The sequence below is a fragment of the Bombus vancouverensis genome, chromosome 9 (assembly GCF_051014615.1).
Source record: "Bombus vancouverensis nearcticus chromosome 9, iyBomVanc1_principal, whole genome shotgun sequence".
Taxonomy (NCBI): domain Eukaryota; kingdom Metazoa; phylum Arthropoda; class Insecta; order Hymenoptera; family Apidae; genus Bombus; species Bombus vancouverensis.
In genome coordinates this window covers 3526866-3539385 of record NC_134919.1, presented here as the reverse complement: position 1 = coordinate 3539385, position 12520 = coordinate 3526866, and positions in this window count along the sequence as shown.

Below are 12520 nucleotides of genomic sequence, written 5' to 3'. Positions count from 1 at the left end.
CGTTATATGGTATAACGAAATGACGTTTTACGTTATATGGTATTACGTTATAACGCATTACGTTATATCTTATAACGTTATCACGTATTACGTTATATGGTATAACGTTATAACGTATTACGTTATATGGTATAACGTTATAACGAATTACGTTATATGGTATAACGTTATAACGTATTACGTTATATGGTATAACGTTATAACGTATTACGTTATATGGTATATCGTTATAACGTATTACGTTATATGGTATAACGTTATACCGTATTACGTTATATGGTATAACGAAATGACGTTTTACGTTATATGGTATTACGTTATAACGTATTACGTTATATGATATTACGTTATAACGTATTACGTTATATGGTATAACGTCATAACGTATTACGTTATATGGTATTACGTTATCACGTATTACGTTATATGGTATAACGTTATAACGTATTACGTTATATGGTATAACGTTATAACGTATTACGTTATATGGTATAACGTCATAACGTATTACGTTATATGGTATTACGTTATCACGTATTACGTTATATGGTATAACGTCATAACGTATTACGTTATATGGTATTACGTTATCACGTATTACGTTATATGGTATAACGTTATAACGTATTACGTTATATGGTATAACGTTTTAACGTATTACGTTATATGGTATAACGTTATCACGTATTACGTTATATGGTATAACGTTATAACGTATTACGTTATAACGTATTACGTTATATGGTATATCGTTATAACGTATTACGTTATATGGTATAACGTTATACCGTATTACGTTATATGGTATAACGAAATGACGTTTTCCGTTATATGGTATTACGTTATAACGTATTACGTTATATGGTATAACGTTATAACGTATTACGTTATATGGGATAACGAAATGACGTTTTACGTTATATGGTATAACGTTATAACGTATTACGTTATATGGTATTACGTTATAACGTATTACGTTATATGGTATAACGTCATAACGTATTACGTTATATGGTATTACGTTATCACGTATTACGTTATATGGTATAACGTTATAACGTATTACGTTATATGGTATAACGTTATAACGTATTACGTTATATGGTAAAACGTTATAACGTACTACGTTATATGGTATATCGTTATAACGTATTACGTTATATGGTATAACGTTATACCGTATTACGTTATATGGTATAACGTTATAACGAATTACGTTATATGGTATAACGTTATAACGTATTACGTTATATGGTATAACGTTATAACGTATTACGTTATATGGTATATCGTTATAACGTATTACGTTATATGGTATAACGTTATACCGTATTACGTTATATGGTATAACGAAATGACGTTTTACGTTATATGGTATTACGTTATAACGTATTACGTTATATGATATTACGTTATAACGTATTACGTTATATGGTATAACGTCATAACGTATTACGTTATATGGTATTACGTTATCACGTATTACGTTATATGGTATAACGTTATAACGTATTACGTTATATGGTATAACGTTATAACGTATTACGTTATATGGTATAACGTCATAACGTATTACGTTATATGGTATTACGTTATCACGTATTACGTTATATGGTATAACGTCATAACGTATTACGTTATATGGTATTACGTTATCACGTATTACGTTATATGGTATAACGTTATAACGTATTACGTTATATGGTATAACGTTTTAACGTATTACGTTATATGGTATAACGTTATCACGTATTACGTTATATGGTATAACGTTATAACGTATTACGTTATATGGTATATCGTTATAACGTATTACGTTATATGGTATAACGTTATACCGTATTACGTTATATGGTATAACGAAATGACGTTTTACGTTATATGGTATTACGTTATAACGTATTACGTTATATGGTATAACGTTATCACGTATTACGTTATATGGCATTACGTTATAACGTATTACGTTATATGGGATAACGAAATGACGTTTTACGTTATATGGTATAACGTTATAACGTATTACGTTATATGGTATTACGTTTTAACGTATTACGTTATATGGTATAACGTTATAACGTATTACGTTATATGGTATTACGTTATAACGTATTACGTTATATGGTATAACGTTATAACGTATTACGTTATATGGTATAACGTTATAACGAATTACGTTATATGGCATTACGTTATAACGTACTACGTTATATGGTATAACGTTATAACGTATTACGTTATATGGTATATCGTTATAACGTATTACGTTATATGGTATAACGTTATACAGTATTACGTTATATGGTATAACGTTATAACGTATTACGTTATATGGTATAACGTTATAACGTATTACGTTATATGGTATATCGTTATAACGTACTACGTTATATGGTATAACGTTATACCGTATTACGTTATATGGTATAACGAAATGACGTTTTACGTTATATGGTATTACGTTATAACGTATTACGTTATATGGTATGACGTTATAACATATTACGTTACGTGGTATAACGTTATAACGTATTACGTTATATGGCATTACGTTATAACGTATTACGTTATATGGGATAACGAAATGACGTTTTACGTTATATGGTATAACGTTATAACGTATTACGTTATATGGTATAACGTTATACCGTATTACGTTATATGGTATATCGAAATGACGTTTTACGTTATATGGTATTACGTTATAACGTATTACGTTATATGGTATAACGTTATCACGTATTACGTTATATGGTATAACGTTATAACGTATTACGTTATATGGTATAACGTTTTAACGTATTACGTTATATGGTATAACGTTATAACGAATTACGTTATATGGCATTACGTTATAACGTATTACGTTATATGGTATAACGTTATAACGTATTACGTTATATGGTATAACGTTATAACGTATTACGTTATATGGTATAACGTTATAACGTACCACGTTATATGGTATATCGTTATAACGTATTACGTTATACGGTATTACGTTATAACGTATTACGTTATATGGTATAACGTCATAACGTATTACGTTATATGGTATTACGTTATCACGTATTACGTTATATGGTATAACGTTATAACGTATTACGTTATATGGTATAACGAAATGACGTTTTACGTTATATGGTATTACGTTATAACGTATTACGTTATATGGTATAACGTTATCACGTATTACGTTATATGGTATTACGTTATAACGTATTACGTTATATGGTATTACGTTATAACGTATTACGTTATATGGTATAACGTTATAACGAGTTACGTTATATGGAATAACGTTATAACGAATTACGTTATATGGCATTACGTTATAACGTATTAAGTTATATGGTATAACGTTATAACGATTTACGTTATATGGTATAACGTTATAACGTATTACGTTATATGGTATAACGTTATAACGTACTACGTTATATGGTATATCGTTATAACGTATTACGTTATATGGTATAACGTTATAACGTATTACGTTATATGATATTACGTTATAACGTATTACGTTATATGGTATAACGTTATCACGTATTACGTTATATGGTATTACGTTATAACGTATTACGTTATATGGTATTACGTTATAACGTATTACGTTATATGGTATAACGTTATAACGAGTTACGTTATATGGAATAACGTTATAACGATTTACGTTATATGGCATTACGTTATAACGTATTAAGTTATATGGTATAACGTTATAACGATTTACGTTATATGGTATTACGTTATCACGTATTACGTTATATGGTATAACGTTATAACGTATTACGTTATATGGTATTACGTTATAACGTATTACGTTATATGGTATAACGTTATAACGTATTACGTTATATGGTATAACGAAATGACGTTTTACGTTATATGGTATTACGTTATAACGTATTACGTTATATGGTATAACGTTATCACGTATTACGTTATATGGCATTACGTTATAACGTATTACGTTATATGGTATAACGTTATAACGATTTACGTTATATGGTATTACGTTATCACGTATTACGTTATATGGTATAACGTTATAACGTATTACGTTATATGGTATAACGTTTTAACGTATTACGTTATATGGTATAACGTTATCACGTATTACGTTATATGGTATAACGTTATAACGTATTACGTTATATGGTATATCGTTATAACGTATTACGTTATATGGTATAACGTTATACCGTATTACGTTATATGGTATAACGAAATGACGTTTTACGTTATATGGTATTACGTTATAACGTATTACGTTATATGGTATAACGTTATCACGTATTACGTTATATGGCATTACGTTATAACGTATTACGTTATATGGGATAACGAAATGACGTTTTACGTTATATGGTATAACGTTATAACGTATTACGTTATATGGTATTACGTTTTAACGTATTACGTTATATGGTATAACGTTATACCGTATTACGTTATATGGTATAACGAAATGACGTTTTACGTTATATGGTATTACGTTATAACGTATTACGTTATATGGTATAACGTTATCACGTATTACGTTATATGGCATTACGTTATAACGTATTACGTTATATGGGATAACGAAATGACGTTTTACGTTATATGGTATAACGTTATAACGTATTACGTTATATGGTATTACGTTTTAACGTATTACGTTATATGGTATAACGTTATAACGTATTACGTTATATGGTATTACGTTATAACGTATTACGTTATATGGTATAACGTTATAACGTATTACGTTATATGGTATAACGTTATAACGAATTACGTTATATGGCATTACGTTATAACGTACTACGTTATATGGTATAACGTTATAACGTATTACGTCATATGGTATATCGTTATAACGTATTACGTTATATGGTATAACGTTATACCGTATTACGTTATATGGTATAACGTTATAACGTATTACGTTATATGGTATAACGTTATAACGTATTACGTTATATGGTATATCGTTATAACGTACTACGTTATATGGTATAACGTTATACCGTATTACGTTATATGGTATAACGAAATGACGTTTTACGTTATATGGTATTACGTTATAACGTATTACGTTATATGGTATGACGTTATAACATATTACGTTACGTGGTATAACGTTATAACGTATTACGTTATATGGCATTACGTTATAACGTATTACGTTATATGGGATAACGAAATGACGTTTTACGTTATATGGTATAACGTTATAACGTATTACGTTATATGGTATAACGTTATACCGTATTACGTTATATGGTATATCGAAATGACGTTTTACGTTATATGGTATTACGTTATAACGTATTACGTTATATGGTATAACGTTATCACGTATTACGTTATATGACATTACGTTATAACGTATTACGTTATATGGGATAACGAAATGACGTTTTACGTTATATGGTATAACGACATAACGTATTACGTTATATGGTATTACGTTATCACGTATTACGTTATATGGTATAACGTTATACCGTATTACGTTATATGGTATAACGTTTTAACGTATTACGTTATATGGTATAACGTTATAACGAATTACGTTATATGGCATTACGTTATAACGTATTACGTTATATGGTATAACGTTATAACGTATTACGTTATATGGTATAACGTTATAACGTATTACGTTATATGGTATAACGTTATAACGTACCACGTTATATGGTATATCGTTATAACGTATTACGTTATATGGTATAACGTTATACCGTATTACGTTATATGGTATAACGTTATAACGAATTACGTTATATGGTATAACGTTATAACGTATTACGTTATATGGTATAACGTTATAACGTATTACGTTATATGGTATATCGTTATAACGTATTACGTTATATGGTATAACGTTATACCGTATTACGTTATATGGTATAACGAAATGACGTTTTACGTTATATGGTATTACGTTATAACGTATTACGTTATATGATATTACGTTATAACGTATTACGTTATATGGTATTACGTTATCACGTATTACGTTATATGGTATAACGTTATCACGTATTACGTTATATGGTATAACGTTTTAACGTATTACGTTATATGGTATTACGTTTTAACGTATTACGTTATATGGTATTACGTTATCACGTATTACGTTATATGGTATAACGTTATAACGTATTACGTTATATGGTATTACGTTATAACGTATTACGATATATGGTATAACGTTATAACGTATTACGTTATATGGTATAACGTTATAACGTATTACGTTATATGGTATAACGTTATAACGTATTACGTTATATGGGATAACGAAATGACTTTTTACGTTATATGGTATAACGTTATAACGTATTACGTTATATGGTATAACGTTTTAACGTATTACGTTATATGGTATTACGTTATCACGTATTACGTTATATGGTATAACGTTATAACGTATTACGTTATATGGTATTACGTTATAACGTATTACGTTATATGGTATAATGTTATAACGTATTACGTTATATGGTATAACGAAATGACGTTTTACGTTATATGGTATTACGTTATAACGTATTACGTTATATGGTATAACGTTATCACGTATTACGTTATATGGCATTACGTTATAACGTATTACGTTATATGGGATAACGAAATGACTTTTTACGTTATATGGTATAACGTTATAACGTATTACGTTATATGGTATTACGTTATAACGTATTACGTTAAATGGTATAACGTCATAACGTATTACGTTATATGGTATTACGTTATCACGTATTACGTTATATGGTATAACGTTATAACGTATTACGTTATATGGTATAACGAAATGACGTTTTACGTTATATGGTATTACGTTATAACGTATTACGTTATATGGTATAACGTTATCACGTAGTACGTTATATGGTATTACGTTATAACGTATTACGTTATATGGTATTACGTTATAACGTATTACGTTATATGGTATAACGTTATAACGAGTTACGTTATATGGAATAACGTTATAACGAATTACGTTATATGGCATTACGTTATAACGTATTAAGTTATATGGTATAACGTTATAACGATTTACGTTATATGGTATAACGTTATAACGTATTACGTTATATGGTATAACGTTATAACGTACTACGTTATATGGTATATCGTTATAACGTATTACGTTATATGGTATAACGTTATAACGTATTACGTTATATGATATTACGTTATAACGTATTACGTTATATGGTATAACGTTATCACGTATTACGTTATATGGTATTACGTTATAACGTATTACGTTATATGGTATTACGTTATAACGTATTACGTTATATGGTATAACGTTATAACGAGTTACGTTATATGGAATAACGTTATAACGATTTACGTTATATGGCATTACGTTATAACGTATTAAGTTATATGGTATAACGTTATAACGATTTACGTTATATGGTATTACGTTATCACGTATTACGTTATATGGTATAACGTTATAACGTATTACGTTATATGGTATTACGTTATAACGTATTACGTTATATGGTATAACGTTATAACGTATTACGTTATATGGTATAACGAAATGACGTTTTACGTTATATGGTATTACGTTATAACGTATTACGTTATATGGTATAACGTTATCACGTATTACGTTATATGGTATAACGTTATAACGTACTACGTTATATGGTATATCGTTATAACGTATTACGTTATATGGTATAACGTTATAACGTATTACGTTATATGATATTACGTTATAACGTATTACGTTATATGGTATAACGTTATCACGTATTACGTTATATGGTATTACGTTATAACGTATTACGTTATATGGTATTACGTTATAACGTATTACGTTATATGGTATAACGTTATAACGAGTTACGTTATATGGAATAACGTTATAACGATTTACGTTATATGGCATTACGTTATAACGTATTAAGTTATATGGTATAACGTTATAACGATTTACGTTATATGGTATTACGTTATCACGTATTACGTTATATGGTATAACGTTATAACGTATTACGTTATATGGTATTACGTTATAACGTATTACGTTATATGGTATAACGTTATAACGTATTACGTTATATGGTATAACGAAATGACGTTTTACGTTATATGGTATTACGTTATAACGTATTACGTTATATGGTATAACGTTATCACGTATTACGTTATATGGCATTACGTTATAACGTATTACGTTATATGGGATAACGAAATTACTTTTTACGTTATATGGTATAACGTTATAACGTATTACGTTATATGGTATTACGTTATAACGTATTACGTTATATGGTATAACGTCATAACGTATTACGTTATATGGTATTACGTTATCACGTATTACGTTATATGGTATAACGTTATAACGTATTACGTTATATGGTATAACGAAATGACGTTTTACGTTATATGGTATTACGTTATAACGTATTACGTTATATGGTATAACGTTATCACGTATTACGTTATATGGTATTACGTTATAACGTATTACGTTATATGGTATTACGTTATAACGTATTACGTTATATGGTATAACGTTATAACGAGTTACGTTATATGGAATAACGTTATAACGAATTACGTTATATGGCAATACGTTATAACGTATTAAGTTATATGGTATAACGTTATAACGATTTACGTTATATGGTATAACGTCATAACGTATTACGTTATATGGTATTACGTTATCACGTATTACTTTATATGGTATAACGTTATAACGTATTACGTTATATGGTATAACGAAATGACGTTTTACGTTATATGGTATTACGTTATAACGTATTACGTTATATGGTATAACGTTATCACGTATTACGTTATATGGTATAACGTTATAACGTATTACGTTATATGGTATAACGAAATGACGTTTTACGTTATATGGTATTACGTTATAACGTATTACGTTATATGGTATAACGTTATCACGTATTACGTTATATGGTATTACGTTATAACGTATTACGTTATATGGTATAACGTTATCACGTATTACGTTATATGGTATAACGTTTTAACGTATTACGTTATATGGTATTACGTTTTAACGTATTACGTTATATGGTATTACGTTATCACGTATTACGTTATATGGTATAACGTTATAACGTATTACGTTATATGGTATTACGTTATAACGTATTACGATATATGGTATAACGTTATAACGTATTACGTTATATGGTATAACGTTATAACGTATTACGTTATATGGTATAACGTTATAACGTATTACGTTATATGGGATAACGAAATGACTTTTTACGTTATATGGTATAACGTTATAACGTATTACGTTATATGGTATAACGTTTTAACGTATTACGTTATATGGTATTACGTTATCACGTATTACGTTATATGGTATAACGTTATAACGTATTACGTTATATGGTATTACGTTATAACGTATTACGTTATATGGTATAATGTTATAACGTATTACGTTATATGGTATAACGAAATGACGTTTTACGTTATATGGTATTACGTTATAACGTATTACGTTATATGGTATAACGTTATCACGTATTACGTTATATGGCATTACGTTATAACGTATTACGTTATATGGGATAACGAAATGACTTTTTACGTTATATGGTATAACGTTATAACGTATTACGTTATATGGTATTACGTTATAACGTATTACGTTAAATGGTATAACGTCATAACGTATTACGTTATATGGTATTACGTTATCACGTATTACGTTATATGGTATAACGTTATAACGTATTACGTTATATGGTATAACGAAATGACGTTTTACGTTATATGGTATTACGTTATAACGTATTACGTTATATGGTATAACGTTATCACGTATTACGTTATATGGTATTACGTTATAACGTATTACGTTATATGGTATTACGTTATAACGTATTACGTTATATGGTATAACGTTATAACGAGTTACGTTATATGGAATAACGTTATAACGAATTACGTTATATGGCATTACGTTATAACGTATTAAGTTATATGGTATAACGTTATAACGATTTACGTTATATGGTATAACGTTATAACGTATTACGTTATATGGTATAACGTTATAACGTACTACGTTATATGGTATATCGTTATAACGTATTACGTTATATGGTATAACGTTATAACGTATTACGTTATATGATATTACGTTATAACGTATTACGTTATATGGTATAACGTTATCACGTATTACGTTATATGGTATTACGTTATAACGTATTACGTTATATGGTATTACGTTATAACGTATTACGTTATATGGTATAACGTTATAACGAGTTACGTTATATGGAATAACGTTATAACGATTTACGTTATATGGCATTACGTTATAACGTATTAAGTTATATGGTATAACGTTATAACGATTTACGTTATATGGTATTACGTTATCACGTATTACGTTATATGGTATAACGTTATAACGTATTACGTTATATGGTATTACGTTATAACGTATTACGTTATATGGTATAACGTTATAACGTATTACGTTATATGGTATAACGAAATGACGTTTTACGTTATATGGTATTACGTTATAACGTATTACGTTATATGGTATAACGTTATCACGTATTACGTTATATGGCATTACGTTATAACGTATTACGTTATATGGGATAACGAAATGACTTTTTACGTTATATGGTATAACGTTATAACGTATTACGTTATATGGTATTACGTTATAACGTATTACGTTATATGGTATAACGTCATAACGTATTACGTTATATGGTATTACGTTATCACGTATTACGTTATATGGTATAACGTTATAACGTATTACGTTATATGGTATAACGAAATGACGTTTTACGTTATATGGTATTACGTTATAACGTATTACGTTATATGGTATAACGTTATCACGTATTACGTTATATGGTATTACGTTATAACGTATTACGTTATATGGTATTACGTTATAACGTATTACGTTATATGGTATAACGTTATAACGAGTTACGTTATATGGAATAACGTTATAACGAATTACGTTATATGGCAATACGTTATAACGTATTAAGTTATATGGTATAACGTTATAACGATTTACGTTATATGGTATAACGTCATAACGTATTACGTTATATGGTATTACGTTATCACGTATTACTTTATATGGTATAACGTTATAACGTATTACGTTATATGGTATAACGAAATGACGTTTTACGTTATATGGTATTACGTTATAACGTATTACGTTATATGGTATAACGTTATCACGTATTACGTTATATGGTATAACGTTATAACGTATTACGTTATATGGTATAACGAAATGACGTTTTACGTTATATGGTATTACGTTATAACGTATTACGTTATATGGTATAACGTTATCACGTATTACGTTATATGGTATTACGTTATAACGTATTACGTTATATGGTATTACGTTATAACGTATTACGTTATATGGTATAACGTTATAACGAGTTACGTTATATGGAATAACGTTATAACGAATTACGTTATATGGCATTACGTTATAACGTATTAAGTTATATGGTATAACGTTATAACGTATTACGTTATATGGTATAACGTTATAACGTATTACGTTATATGGTATTACGTTATAACGTATTACGTTATATGGTATAACGTTATAACGTGTTACGTTATATGGAATAACGTTATAACGAATTACGTTATATGGCATTACGTTATAACGTATTACGTTATATGGTATAACGTTATAACGTATTACGTTATATGGTATTACGTTATAACGTATTACGTTAAATGGTATAACGTCATAACGTATTACGTTATATGGTATTACGTTATCACGTATTACGTTATATGGTATAACGTTATAACGTATTACGTTATATGGTATAACGAAATGACGTTTTACGTTATATGGTATTACGTTATAACGTATTACGTTATATGGTATAACGTTATCACGTAGTACGTTATATGGTATTACGTTATAACGTATTACGTTATATGGTATTACGTTATAACGTATTACGTTATATGGTATAACGTTATAACGAGTTACGTTATATGGAATAACGTTATAACGAATTACGTTATATGGCATTACGTTATAACGTATTAAGTTATATGGTATAACGTTATAACGATTTACGTTATATGGTATAACGTTATAACGTATTACGTTATATGGTATAACGTTATAACGTACTACGTTATATGGTATATCGTTATAACGTATTACGTTATATGGTATAACGTTATAACGTATTACGTTATATGATATTACGTTATAACGTATTACGTTATATGGTATAACGTTATCACGTATTACGTTATATGGTATTACGTTATAACGTATTACGTTATATGGTATTACGTTATAACGTATTACGTTATATGGTATAACGTTATAACGAGTTACGTTATATGGAATAACGTTATAACGATTTACGTTATATGGCATTACGTTATAACGTATTAAGTTATATGGTATAACGTTATAACGATTTACGTTATATGGTATTACGTTATCACG